This window comes from Macrotis lagotis, chromosome 4 (genome assembly GCF_037893015.1).
Source record: "Macrotis lagotis isolate mMagLag1 chromosome 4, bilby.v1.9.chrom.fasta, whole genome shotgun sequence".
NCBI classification, from domain to species: Eukaryota; Metazoa; Chordata; class Mammalia; order Peramelemorphia; family Peramelidae; genus Macrotis; species Macrotis lagotis.
Window position 1 is genome coordinate 136,273,200 of NC_133661.1, and position 15,020 is coordinate 136,288,219.

At 33.9% G+C, this 15,020-nt stretch overlaps 1 long non-coding RNA gene across 33 annotated transcripts in view; it reads right to left on the bottom strand.

Moving 5' to 3' along the window:
- Positions 1-15,020, bottom strand: part of LOC141521529 (uncharacterized) — a 179,679-nt gene that overhangs the window by 54,299 nt on the left and 110,360 nt on the right. For 30 of the 33 annotated variants that reach the window (XR_012477991.1, XR_012477980.1, XR_012477985.1 and 27 more), the window contains 3 exons: positions 9,479-9,605; positions 5,413-5,485; positions 646-708 (listed from right to left, as the gene is read on the bottom strand). This is a non-coding gene — a long non-coding RNA (uncharacterized LOC141521529). Of the gene's footprint in view, positions 1-645; positions 709-5,412; positions 5,486-9,478; positions 9,606-12,103; positions 12,223-15,020 lie in introns of all 33 variants that reach the window. The other 3 variants (XR_012477989.1, XR_012477995.1, XR_012477976.1) reach the window with 2 other exon arrangements.

Sequence of the window (15,020 nt, forward strand, 5' to 3'; positions counted from 1 at the left end):
TAACAAAAGATAGAAAAATCAAAATCTATTCCTTACCATTACTCTTTCCAAACATAATTCTGGGAAAAGTATTCTCTCCCTCTTTTCTTGCCTAACCTTTTCATAAAAGCTCTTATAAAAAGGAATCATTGCTCTTCCTTAGCCATATGGAGTTTTGTTTGTAGGTGCCAATGTCCTGAACTGTACTTCCATTTTGTACTCTGGAAATGTACATAGTATTTGGTTCTACCTATATTAAAGTTTGTCTGTCATTGACTATCCAATGAATGAATCCCTGTGAGTTTTTTTATTGATTAAGTGAAAGAAAGAAAGGCTTTAGTTTAGAAAGAGAAAAATATATTTGTACAACTTCTATTAGGTCAGCAAATCTTTCTTTTCTAGCTCTACTTTTGTACTTACGGAGAGGACTTGCCTTTATTAAACCTTCTAGTTATTCTTAAGGAATTAAGTAATCACTTTGAAAAAAATATTCCACTGTACTATTATCAAACTTGTATTACTCATGAAAAGATCCTGAGTTTAGATAATGAAGCAGCCTGGTCTTCTTTTCTCCCTCTTTATCAACCCCTGGGTTTTTTTGGGGGGGGGGGTAATTTTTCAAACCCTCAGAGAAATGTGGCTTTTATAGTAACTGAAAGTATTTACCTATGTCTTCACTTCCAAATCACCACGAGCTGAGAGCAGAGAACTTTATATTTACTCTAACACCTGCAGAAAGAAACAAGAAACAACAGGAATCAGAGTTAACATTAATCTTTCCAGTGGTCTTTCATTACTTTGCCAATAAGACGATCTTCTTCACACCACACTTCGATATATTTGACATCTGTCATAAAACTCAGGTCAGGCATATCTGTCTTGTGTTAAAATAAGTCATTCTATCGAGACCCTTCCCCTGCTGTTTAGGGTCCTGCCAGATATAATTATTGACATATTGTCAACACATCCAGCCTACCATATTAATAGGAGTCATAAATTACTTGTCCTGTTTCCCCTGTTCCTAGCAAAGAAATAAGGTAACACTTAACAGGACCAAAAAAAGAAATAGAGATGTTAAAAACTAAAGTGGCAGCTGTAGCCAAAGTGATTGACTTAAAACTAAAATCTCCCTCTTTTAATATCTTTGGAAGGTTAGTAGTCATGTCAACACACAAGTGTTTCCAAGTGTGAACGCCCTTACATTCTTATCAAACCTTTACATGAATCCTGTGTTCCTCCTGAGCTTATGGCCCAGGGGAAAGGACATGGAGGTTCAATATGCCAACCTGGAATTTCCTCAGAGCCCTTGATCCATTCTCCTCTCAGGTATCTTTCTGACCATCAAGAGAATGTTCACAGATGCCTGTCAACAAAGCCATTTCAGGGGGAAAATAGTTTTAAGTGATCATAACTATTTTCTGGAGAGGAGGTCAAAAAAGGAAAAACTGTTTCTTAAAGCACTGCTATTTGCAAGGTGAAAGTACTCTTAACTTTTCTCACAATGGCTATTACAATCAGAGAAGTTACATCTTACCTCCCTTCTCCCTCCTCACAAGCTCTTCTTCTATATGCTAGTGCTGTACCCATGGGGAGAGGCAATGCACATATTTACCTATTAGTATATTAGCCTTTTCTTTCTACTAAATCAGAAAAAAACTGCGGATATATCTACAGAAAAAATGCTTCTGAAATAGTGTTCACTTATTTGCAGCCACCTTGGTTTTTTTTTTCTCCATGTGTCTATAAATGTCTCCTTTTGGAAATATTTGCCAAAGAAGTTACATTTTCATACTTAAGACTGCACCTTATAAAATATTTGCTGAAATAAATGTATTGGGTTTTTTGTTTTGGGGTTTTTTAAAAGGCAGTGAGGTTAAGTGGCTTGCCAAAGGTCACACAGCTAGGTAATTATTAAGTATCTGAGGCCAAATTTGATCTCAGGTCTTCCTAACTCCAGGACTGGTGCTCTATCCACTGTGCTACCTAGCTGCCCCCATAAATGTATTGTTCCCAAAAGTCTTTTTGGTGTTGATAAAGCAAGTTACTCATTTCTGGAGACCGGCATAACTACTTATGCAGTCCAAGCAATTTCATGGGCAGAGAGGAAGTACAGTTTGAGGGACTTCAAATAAATGAGTTCAATAATGAAATACTTGCACTAAAGCACACCTTCCAGGGGTCCTGGATCATCAGAACAGTCTTGGCAATAGCGTGCTTGTTCACTCACTCAATTATCAGGAGCAGATTTAAGAAATGTCAACAGTTGAGTTTCTTGGTGTTTGGGGGGGGGGGGTAGAAGGTGAGGGAAGGGCAAGATGGAAATAAATGCTTAGAATGTTGAACAAAGGGTAAAGAACCTGGTGTGTCAGGCTGACCTTGGCTTAGTCCTACCTAACATTCAGTACTTTATTACCTACCTGATAGCTTTGTTTACACACACACACACACACACACACACACACACAGAGAGAGAGAGAGAGAGAGAGAGAGAGAGAGAGAGAGAGAGAGAATCTTGTTGCCCATATAGATCAGAAATAGATTTTGTTAGCTGGTGAAATCAAGTAATATGTAGGGGAAAATAAAGTCTCTTCAACCCAGGAAAATATTTCTTACTTTATTTTTGGATAGGTGCATTCTAAAAACAAAACTTAAAGCATATTTGTTGGCACTATTCTTGTAACTTGTAATAAAACCTTCTTTCAGAGAGTTGATATGGCAATGTCAAGAATAGGAGATTAACTGTGCAAAAGTTAAAGGAAATTATCCATTTTCCCTTGTCCAGTCCACCCAATTTAAACTATTCCAAACTATCAGTGAATTTGAAATCAGCATAAGTGACTAATTTTGTAACCAATAATAACCTTGGTGGGGTTGTGAATGCTAAGATAAGGGTAATGAAACTCATCTTTTCAACCATAAGCAGATAATTTGCAGGGTTTTAGAGTACTATGTAGGATATGGATTTTAGAATATTATCTCTCACTACAGTTAGGATAAGAATCTACGCTCATTACCAGGACTTCCAAATCTCATACTGCTAGAAGTAGCATATATTTTTGTCCATTTGTGTCCATTTTTGTCCATTTAAATGAATGTCAAAAACTACAGAAATAACCAATTCCAAATTCTGGGCAAGAAAAAAATTCTTATTAATATTACTTCTGAGTCTTCCTAGAAATGGAGAAATGTATATTTCTTAACTGGATAAAGATTTGATCCATTAGTCAGTGATGTTAGTATTGTAACATGGTTCCATGTGTAATGGACTGCTAAGGAGTGCATCCCTGCTAAGCAGTCCAAGACATGCCATGAGGAAGAGCCTCTCTCACATGTGTTTGCTTTCTCTTTCATGTGTAAAACACCGCAATAGGATTAATTCACTAGGTTTTGGTGCCAATAATAATGGAAGCCATTGCATAAAGGATGTTCATTTCACACTGGCAACCAGTAAGTGATTGACATAGCATAGAACATTAAGTACTTTTCACATCAAGGCTTTGGCATGTAGCTTGCTGAAGAAAAAAAAATATTCTTCTGAATGCTGTCCACACGGAGCAGATGTGCTGTAGGAGAATAATGCAACTGTCTTGCCAGATTTCCTAATGCCCATCATTGATTGGTAGAAACCAAATGACGACTCTTTTAATATGAATGAATATAAGGCTACATCATTTTCTTTCTACAAACACCCTACCTTTATTCCTAGTCAAAAGAATTATATTTAGATTCCAGATCCCAGATGCCAGGGTAGAAACTGAAGGTAGATTGTCCTGGTATCCCAGATCCCAGGGTAGAAATTGGTGATAGTTTATACTAATATAAGGTGTATCTAGAAATGTTGAGTTTTTCTCATTTTTTTTTCTTTCCTTTAAAGCAACTTCTACATAAAGGTTTGTAGGCAAGGCTTAGAACTTTTTAATGTTATATTCATTATTATTATTATTATTATTATTATTATTAGTGAGATTGTGCTTTAGTTTTTTTTATTATATTTAGCCCTCTAACCAGGTGGCTAATGTTTAGATTTTATGCAAAAGACAAATCATTCACCTGAGTTGGAAATGTTTAAATGCTCTTAGGACCACACACTTCCAGAAAGTTGTTTGTACCTTCTTAAGCCTAAATCGAGTCTGCCTGCATGAGTGCCTGTGGGTGGGGAAAGACTGGATACTATTACCCTGATGGAGGATGATAATATTTCTACCAATTGTTAAGCTGCTTAAATCTCTTCTCCACTTCAGGGGTGTTTAGCATATCGTTTTCTAAAAATCGTACTCAATATGCCTTAGGAAAAGTAAGATTCAATACTGTGTTCATGTGAGATTATCTAGGACTAAGCTGCCAGGCAAGAATCTCTGTCTCACTCAGTAAGTCTCTCTATAAATGCTCCTTTATAAACCTCTCAAGGGGGAATTGGGTCACTTGATGTTGTTTCAGTGCATCTGGAAAATAGTTATTGAGGAGAAAGTCAGAGCTCTTTGTGCAGAGTTTTCAAGGGATTGAATGAAAACATGGATGTGACACATAGCAAATTGTATAGAAACATCCGCTTGTTTGTAACTACCCAAACTAGTCATTATCTGCTCTTAGTTCAAATAAGAGGTGTCTGACAAAGATACTGGGATCAAATATATCTTATTGCTCCTCCAAAAGCTGAAAATCATTTCTCTCATGTTTTAGGGAAAGCATAAAACCTAGTTGGGCCTAAAGTGAATGTGTACTTTATGTCCCAAATGAATTCAAGACTTCGAGAATTTATGACAAAAGCAGAACTGGGCAAGCTTCCTACAATAAGGAAAGGAAGAAATAAAGAATCAGTCAAATAATATAGGAAGACAGAGATAGAAAGTTCACTCATATTCGCAGGATAGCCAAAATAATCTACCAGAGGAAGAACTCTTCATATTTTTTTAGACATTTAGAAGAGCCTTCTTCTAAAATGCACCTTGTAGGAAAAATACAAGATTTTAAGTTGGGCAGTGTCATTGCCTTGAACCCAAAGCAGTGGAATCTCCTAAATTCACTGGCAAATGCTGTGAGGTTCATACTTTTCATAAAATATTAATTAAAAGAACAAATGAGCACTTTTCATTACAGGATACACTGAGACTTAAAATAACCAGTTCTTGATGGTAGTCAGATTGCATTTTACTTCTTCCTTAGCACAAGATGCCAGGCTGTTCCTTCAAATTAAGACAATATGCTTATAGTGATGAACCTTATTGGCCATCTATCTTCCTTTTGTAATCTGGCTCTCATCAAGCTGAAATGAAGCCATTTCTTCTGACTGTGGCTGATTAAACACAGAGTAAACCTAGATCTCCGAGGAGGCTCTAATGATTCTCCACAGAGCTAGTGTCAGCCCAGCACCTGCAGCATTTGACTTCCCCACTTCCATCATAAAATGAAGCATCTGTTACACTAAAGTGTTACCTTTTTATCATCCACTGTATCTTTCCATTTGCTTTTTCCCTTGCTTGTTTGGCATGAATTGTTGCTGTTTTGTCTGTGACAAATGGTCAGTAAAGAAATTCCAAAGTTATTGGGGTTTAAATAGGATTCAGAAAGTTTAATATATCTGTGACTTATAAGACAAATATAAGGTTCTCTTCTTTAAATAAAAGTAGGTTAAGCAGAAATTAAAGTAAGTTCTTTTAAGCTTTGGTAATAAAAGTATACTTCTTTTCTGAATTAACATATCATTCCCAACACTTCTGTATTATACATTATTTTTTTTCTTTTGTTTGTTTCACTTGATGCTTGATACTGTCTAGGTAAAGTTCTAAAGGATTTAATTTCTATTTATTGATGTTTTAGGTTAAGGTCACCATTTGAAAAGCCCATGGAAAAATATAATAAAACATATTATTAGTTCTCAAAACCAGCTGCAAACATTTATAAACCTAAGAAGTCTCATCTTACCACTCCAAGAAAGGCCCTTCTTCTTTACTTTTAAGGTTGGTAAAGGGGATTATTGGACAAGGAAGACAGGGTTCCTATCCTTTTTCTTCCAGGAGTATAAATTTGAATTATTCAAAGCACATCATTATGATAACAAAATTATAAAAAAAATGAAATAAAAGGCCAGGAGATATTCACAAAGACTAAAGGCAGTTCTACTTGTATAATAATGGCTTCATATATAATAAAGGACTTTTGGAGAAAACACTGACAATTGAAAATGACCCAGAGTAGACTTAGAGAAAAGGGTGAATATGGAGCAATTTTATGGATCAAGCAGAGGATGTAGTTATTCAGAACTTGCCAAACTCTGAGTTGATTTTTTGAGTTGTTATTATCATTTTTCTTGCTAATGCATATAATACAGATAGGAAGATTCCTGTTACCTCAGAACATGTTTCCTTTCATTTGCAAATATTCTCTCATTTGCTGTTAATTTCATAAGTTTCCATTGCCATTCAAGTACATTAATATAAACAAAATAAAAAAGATTTAATGGCATTCAAAAGGTTCTTCTATTCCTTACTTCAGAAAAGATGCTGACCAGTAGAATTTGGTGAGCCATAGTAGGAAGCAGTATGGCTAAAGATGTGGCCTTGGAGTCAGAAAGATGTAGGTTTGAATCCCACCCATGACACTTAATAGCTATATGATCCTAGGCAAGTCACTTAACTTTTTTCTCTCTGTTTCTCCATATGTAAAATAGAGATGATAATAATAGCATCTACCTTACAGAGAATTTATAAAGATCAAATGATAAAATGTAGGTAAAGTCCTTTGAAAGCCCTTAAGAACTATACAAATGTAAATTATTTTATTTTATTATTGATGTAAGTATACTTGGTAATTGTCCAATAGAAAAATTTCGTTCTAATCATTGAAAGAGTTCATCATTCTAGGGGCAGCTACATGATACAGTGAATAGAGCATCAGCCCTGGAGTCAGGTTGACCTGAGTTCAAATGTGACCTCAGACACTTAATGATTACCTAGCTGTGTGACCTTGAGCAAGTTATTTAACCCCATTGCCTTGTAAAAAATACTTTTAAAAAAGAGTTCATCATTCTTCCTTTACTGAGAAGATAACAACACATGACAAACTAAAAAATATATTTAATTGAGCACAGTGCTAGACAAGTAGTATGTACTTAATAGATACTTAACAATCTAATATATAATATTCTTATGTGTTTGGGCAGGAAGATGGGAAATTAGTTAAACAACTAGCACTTGCTAAATTCCTGCTATATAACTAGCACTGTGCTAAGCACTGGGGATAAGAAAAAGCCAAAAACAGTCCCTGTTCTAAAGGAGATCAGTTCAGTGAGGAAGAAAATATACACACAATAATGTACAAGATCTAGACTAGATATATTTTGGATTAAGAGGTAGAGTAGGCTGAGAAGCCTAAAAAGGATGTAAATAAGATTAAGGATGACTGGAAAAGGCTTGTCACAGAAGGTGGGATTGTAGCTGACACTTGAAGTCAAAAAGGCCATAGCATATAGATGACACAGGAGAACATTTTAAGCTTAGAGGTAGCCAATGAAAATGCTTCAAGTGGGGAGATAGAGGAATGAAAAGGAGGCCAGGGTCACTGGATTGCAGAGTACATAGAAGAGAGGAAGAATTCTTAACTTGGGGTTTGTTAACTTTGAGACCACATTTCAATATAATTGGTTCCTTTTCAAGCCTATGTATATTGTTTTAGCTATTATTCTGAATAGGTGGCAAAAGACTGTCAGCAGACACCATGATATAAAAAAGTTTAATGCCATGGAGGTAAAAAAGAAAGGTTCATTTTTCAGAGCAATGGTACACTGACAATGGTGAGGTCTAAAGCTGTATTCATATTCACAGTAGTAGAATATTTCAAAGTATCTTTTTTTGTCAAATTTATTGGTTAGGTCAGATACTTAGCAGCACTAGTGAAGTGGCTAATAGTTTGAGATCTCTAAATATTTAGTGCAGTCTTTTCTTATTTTGTCTCATTTTCTCATTCTATGCTGTTAAGATTTTATATATATATATATATATATATATATGTATCTCATATTCATCTTTCCTCTTTCTGATTGTCAGCTACATAACATCAAGATCTCCTTCATTGTTGTCTTCCCCTTAACACCTAGCACATTGATTTGCACAAAACAGGTATCCACTAAAAAATCTCCTGAATTAAATCATATTGAACTGAATACACTGAACTGAAAGTTATGGGTATTCCTCTAAAGCAGGTCTATATAATGACTTATATGATCTGGAAATCTCATCAGAGAGACCTTTTGTGTGAACTATATGAAGGTTTGCTCACAACATATCTATCTCTGTTTACTTGCTGGCTCTGAAAACAAGATGCAGTTGTAATGAGGAAATTCTATGTTACTTTCTCCAATAAAATGTCTGCTTCTCTGGACCCTGTATCATTAACCTATGTGTTAGTCATTTCTTCTCCCCCCCATTCCCTATAAGTGATAGTTTTACTTACTAGATCAAACTATGACTATATTAATTTATTAGGTGTTTAAAAACCCTAAAAGATCATGTTTAAATAGTACTTTGAGATTTGTAAAATATTTTACATTTTCTACCTCATCCTCACAATTTCCCCAAAAGATGCTAGCTATTATTACAGATGAAGAAACTGAGGCTGAGAAAGGTTAAGGCCTACAACTAGTATGTGTGTGTCTGAGATGGTACCAAAATCTATGTCTTTCTGACTCTACGCTGCATTTTCTATTCACAAAAAATACATTTTCTCTTATAATGATAGGCAAAATTTATTTATCATTTTAAAATTTGTAAAATGCATTCCTTTCAGTATCATTTGATCCTCATAATAACCCTATAAAGTAGTTGCTGCATATATGAGTAGGCCATTCTACTCATAAGGAAATCAAGACACATTGTGATACTCTCAGAGTCAGTGTGTCTGAGATGAAATTTGAACTCATGTTGTTCTGATTTCAAGTACAGTAATCTATCTCCCTATATCAAGCTGTCCCAAAATAAATGATGGAGAGAAAAAGTCATTTACATGAAAGATTTGGTGGTCTTATCTACTTTATCACATAAAAGAACTTTCTGCTGAGTATGCATTCAACAGATGTTTACAGATTGATCAATTAGTTTTTCATTTCTTCTAGCATTTTTCCCCAAGTTCAATATAAAAAATTATTAACTGGGAAAAAAAGAAAAATGGAAAGAGAACAATTGATCCTTTTATATGAAAGTTCCATATAAGCCAACTTTGTATCATATATTTCTGTGGATGAATCTGGGAGATGTCTCAGATTTTACATATGTATATGTATGTATATATACATATATATATATATATATATATATATTATCTGCCTATATAATTCACACTCCATTGGCCAAGACTAGTTTTTCATAAATTGACCAGATCATAGCTTTAACTGACAGAAGTCATATATCTTTAACACAAAATAAATAACTTGTGTTATTGACTAAAGATTTTTATTGAGAACCAGACCCATTTGACATTTCCTCATCACTACTTAAATGGTACTTACGGCACAATCAGAAATGCATTTAATCCAAAGAGGAAAAAAATCTCCAGAATTAGGAAACAGAACTTCCCTCTCTTGTTTGGGAGTTGTTGTCGAAAACAAGTTTTGCACCATCCAAGGCAGGTTGAAGCTTAAACGTTGAGAGAAGATGAAAATGCATTTATTGCTACTGTAGTTCAAAATTTCCATCTTACTACATTTGAACATGGATTTGGAGTTTGCTAAAATAGCATTGGCTCTGCTGCCAACAAGATCATATAACCTTAACACAAAGTAAATATGAAAGTAAAAAAGAAATGTAACCTTTTTTAAAGTTCTCTCTATGCAAATATCATGCAGAAGTCACTGACTATAAAGCATTCCTATAGTTCTTCAATATCAGAACCATTTCTAAGTTATTATTATAATTCTGTCCTTTGGATTTTTTTTTACACTTTGTAGTCTATGTGCCTATGTAGTATTACTGAAGTTCTCTGTTCTAATACCACAAGCTAATAGTAGCAAAGTCTCCAAATGTCAAATTATAGGGAAAAGATACAAGGCTCCCAAATACTTCTGGGTCTCTCTGTCTTAGAAACTGTGAACTAAATTTTTCAAAACAATGAAAGAAATTAAATAGAATTGTGCCCTGGGGTGTGGGTACAAAGATACTAAATTATCCTAGTCATAGTATCTGTTAAACAAATCAGTTGTTTTGTTCTGAGTCTTTATTTGGCATGGTAAGCAGTAATTTGGTCCTTTAGGTTGTCCTGTAAGATTATTGACTAGAATGATCCTGAATGCTACATTTGACCTCTGTTACCATTTTTAGAAAAACAATTTTAAGATAATACTATCAGAATGTTTTTAGTATATTTTAAAATAATACTATGATATGGTTTACTGCAGCCTCAAATAATGCCAAATTTTACAATGAGAAAATCACTTAAGTACTAGAAAAATCAGATTCACTGGCAAGATGCATTTGGAATTTAAAAAGCCTCAAAGAAGTTATGATTCAGCTTTATGTGTTGATTGATATCCATAACTATTGACTGATTTTTAAGTCAGAATGTGGCAACTGCTTTTGTGATCATGCAAAGGACCCAGAACTAAGTCCTGTTCATAATATATATATATATATGTATATATATATATATATGTATATATATATATATATACATATATATATATATATATATATATATATATATATATATATACACATACACAGAGGTGAAAGGGAGCCAAAGACAGAAATCATCAAAATTCCTTGACAATTTCTATACATTTTGATATCAGAAAGCATTTCATTTTATAAACATAACTTGTCAGAGAAGAGAAATACAGATCCAAATTCCATTTCCCCAAAAGTATACTGGTATCTCTATTATACAGATGTATTGACATTTTAATTTAATAATAACAATAACAATAATAATGATCCAACATTTACATAGCACCTACTATGTTCCAGATACCTCTGCTAGGGACTTTACAAATATTACTGCCTTTCATCTTCACAAGGACACTAGGCTGTAGATAATTGAGACAAACAGAAGTTAAGTGACTAGCCCAGAATCACACAGACAGTAAGCTATCTGAGGCCCTAGTTAATACTGAAAAAATACAATGGTAAGTATACACATTCATTTTCCTATTCCTATCTTCAAAGGTTTTTAATGCACATTACCTGTGAAAGTACCACTTTTGGGGATTTGTTTTTTTAATTGTTAGAAATGTGGTAATGATCAAACTGTTGGTAGCTGGGTGATGGAATAGATAGAAAGCTAGACATCAAATCAGGAAGACCTGAGTTCAAATCTAGCCTCAGACCCTGCCTAGTTTTGTGACCCTAGGCAAGTTACTTGACTTCTGTGTCTCAGTTTTCTCAACTGTAAAATTGGAATAATAGCAAGCACCTATCTCACAGGATTGTTTTAAGGATCAAATGAAATAATATGTGTAAATTACTTGGTACAGTGCCTTGTATACTATATAAATGCCTATTCTCATGACCTCTTCCCCTGGCCCAGAAGAAAAGAGAAAATGTATTTTACTCCCTTCTTTGTAGAAATGTGGTGCTCTATGATTGGAAAATTACATATACTTTTGGTCATAGTTGATAAATTGGTTGGTTTTACTACTTTTTCTTTTTTCTTTCTATTCTTTTTATTCTTTATGATTAAAGATGGAAAAAGGATCCATTCACAAATAAAGGTGATAAAAATAATGTGAAATAATTGATGTAAAAATAAAATATATCAATAAAAATCAATTATCAAAAATAAAAATCTATACACCAACAAAACACTTGACTATGTTAGATTCCATTATTAGATATATGAAATTATTATTTGAATGTTGCTAAACATCCAAACAAATAGTAGGAATATCAAATGTACTAAATCATTCAGAAGATCTATTTTGAAAATATTATCAATGGTCTGAAATAAGTTTATTCGGTAACACTTCAGATATTCTTCAGGTAAATGTCAGTGGCATATGAAGGAGAAGAAAAACCAGATCATTATTCTCAACACAAATTTCAATCTTGTGTGAAGTTCTGTTTATGAGGATCATAACCATAACTAGAGTTTTATTACATAGTCATGATGCCATTCGTGTATAGAGTTGTTCAAGGCTTACCTAATTTAAATATGGTTTCTTTCCTTTTGTGATCTTCTTAAGAAACATATGTCTCATGAAATTGTTCAGTGCATATAATATGGAGATCCAGCACCAATTTCAATTGGTTCCTTCATATCCTAAAGAGTTATGATTTTGTTGGTGTACTTACTCTTTCCACTGATATAAATCACAACATATAAGTTGTTAGCTAGTCAGTAAGAGTTGTTGAAGCTGAAATTTCCATCACCTTGCAGCCAACCTGGTAATGATCTTCTCTGGCTTTAACTATGTTGGTCCCCCATGATAAACACGCAATTAGTCACCAGGCTTGTATTTAAAGGCTTCACATCTTTGTAGAACTAGAAAAACTGTGTGTTCTGCTGGCAAAACCTTCAAGAACCTTAAATCACCTCACCATCATAAAGATACATCCAATTAGGATATTAATAGGGATTGGTTTCATAAAACATCATTTCAATTTCTTTTTCAAACAAAATTGTAAGAGAAAGAAAAACAACTCTTAAAGCTATTATTGATTCATTATATAAGCAGTAAGTCTGAAATATTGGCACAGTTTTATTTGAATGAGTACAAATTGCTATTGCTATGACTAAATAGCATACAAAAGTATTCTTTAGTCTGAATATGACCCAAACAAAGGGGAAGGAAGGTCCAAATTATCCATAACTAGGGTGATATGCCTGAGGATTTGAAAAAAGATAAAAAATTTAGAGGGTACTGACAGTACTTATACTCCCTTAGTCATGAAGCTGAGCTTAGTCAGAGTTATCAAGAACAATGTGTTAAACTAGAAAGAATGTTTCATTGTTCAGTCCTTTCAGATGTGGTCAATTGTTTTTGACCCCATCTTTGGTTTTCTCAGCAAAGATACTGAAGTGGTTTGCTATTCCTTCTCCAGTTCCTCTTTATAGATGAGAAATTGAGGGAAACACAGTTCAGTGACTTGTCCAGGGTCACACAGTTTTATAAGGGTCTGAGGCTGGATATGAACTCATGATGATGAGTCTTCCTGATCCCAAGCCCTGTGCTCTACAAGCTGTCCTACCAGAGAGAACAAGCTTCTTCTCACTGGCTACTATACAACAAATTAACTCCTCTTCCTCCCTTTGTAGCACAGTGACTTCATGATTTCTGCCTTGGGTACTGGGGACCCTTGTCCCTATCCTCTTCCTACAAAAGAATTTATTTTATAACACTGAATTAAGGATAACTTTCATGCTGCTTGACTCAGATGCAAAGAATGCTAATTGTATTTCTATCATGAAGTTGCTGCCTCGGACTCATGAGCAACTGTAACCCCTCAAAAATTAAAAAGAAACAAATTAAAATGAATTTTAATGAAGATAAAATCAAAATACCATAAGGGATATGAAGTATCAATTGAATGGTAGATGGTGATGACATATTAGTTAGTCATCTAAAAACATTTAAGTACCTGCTAGATGGCAAATATTATACTGGGTGATGGAATACAATGATAAAAAACTGAAATTGTATATGACCTTTAAGTGCTTATATTTATTCTATTACTGAAAATATAAAAATATTACAAAAATATAAAATTAATGGCAATAGACCACTTAACTGAATGATATGTACCAAGTTACTAGAATTATTAGACTTCATACTACTTCAAAAATATGTTTGAAGCCTTTTTTAAAACTCAGTATCAACATCCACAGAGGAATAGAACAATTAATGATTGCAGCTTTTTATTCTATGCCTATTAAGTAGAGTCTCATTTTAAAACAGAAATTTAAAGAATTGGACCCAAAGCTTTCAGGAATACAACAATTCTGAGGCTATTACTGGCTTTCTGATAGCTAGTGACAATTTATATTTTATTAGATCTGATACTAGTGACAGTTCTTGTCATCAGAAAAAACACCTGGCTTTATTTTTTCCAAAAAAACCCAAAATTCTTTGAATTAGCTAAATGATGCTTATACAGAGTTTACAATATTTACAATGATTTATATCTATGCTTTCTTACTCCTAGAAAAATGAGGGGATTTTTCTTGCAGTTCTTTATAATGCAAAAATTTCCTTCCGCCCTTTTGCACACAAAGTCTTATTGATTAGTATAGTAGTTACCCTCATGCGCAAGGGCTAAAGGGTTGGAGCTCTAGTCAACTTTGAACTGGTTTAGCAAGAATGATTACCACACCTGAGAGTTCCACAATGTCTTAGCGACTAAATACTGTCTCTGCAAAGTAAGTTAGGAAAAATTCAGGAAGTTTCCTTAGGCAATTGCACTCATGAGATTGAGAAAAAAGATAAGGACAACTGATCTTCTCTTAACCCATCCTATTTCATTCAAGTTTCACATTCTTTTTGAGTGCTATGAAATGCAATTTAAGGAATAAGAATAAGATTGTTGTCCATATAGATCATAATAAGGGGAGAAAAATGAATGCTCACTACTCCTACTGATGGAATGAATCTAAGAAAGGAAATGATATATTAGACAAAAATATTGGCCTGGAAGTTGGTTGAAACTTTTTTAGTCCTAAAACTAGAATTTCAAAATTGTGTGACATTGGATCTCAGTTTCCTCATCTATAAAATTAGTGAGTTAAGGGGTGGCTAGGTGGTTCAGTGGATAAAGCACTGGCCCTGGAGTCAGGAGTACTTGGGTTTAAATCCAGTCTCAGACACTTAATAATTACCTAGCTGTGTGGCCTTGGGCAAGCCACTTAACCCCATTGCCTTGAAAAATCTTAAAAAAAAAAGAACAAAAGACAAACATCATCAATAAAATTAGTGAGTTAAACTAGATGATTCATAAACAAAAAAAATTTCTTACACAGCCACTATGATCTGGAAGAGTCCTTCTAGTTCTGATGTTCTATAATTAGATAATTCTAAGAATCAGTCATCATCATCCTTTGCTTATGAGGGTTAGTAAATTTAT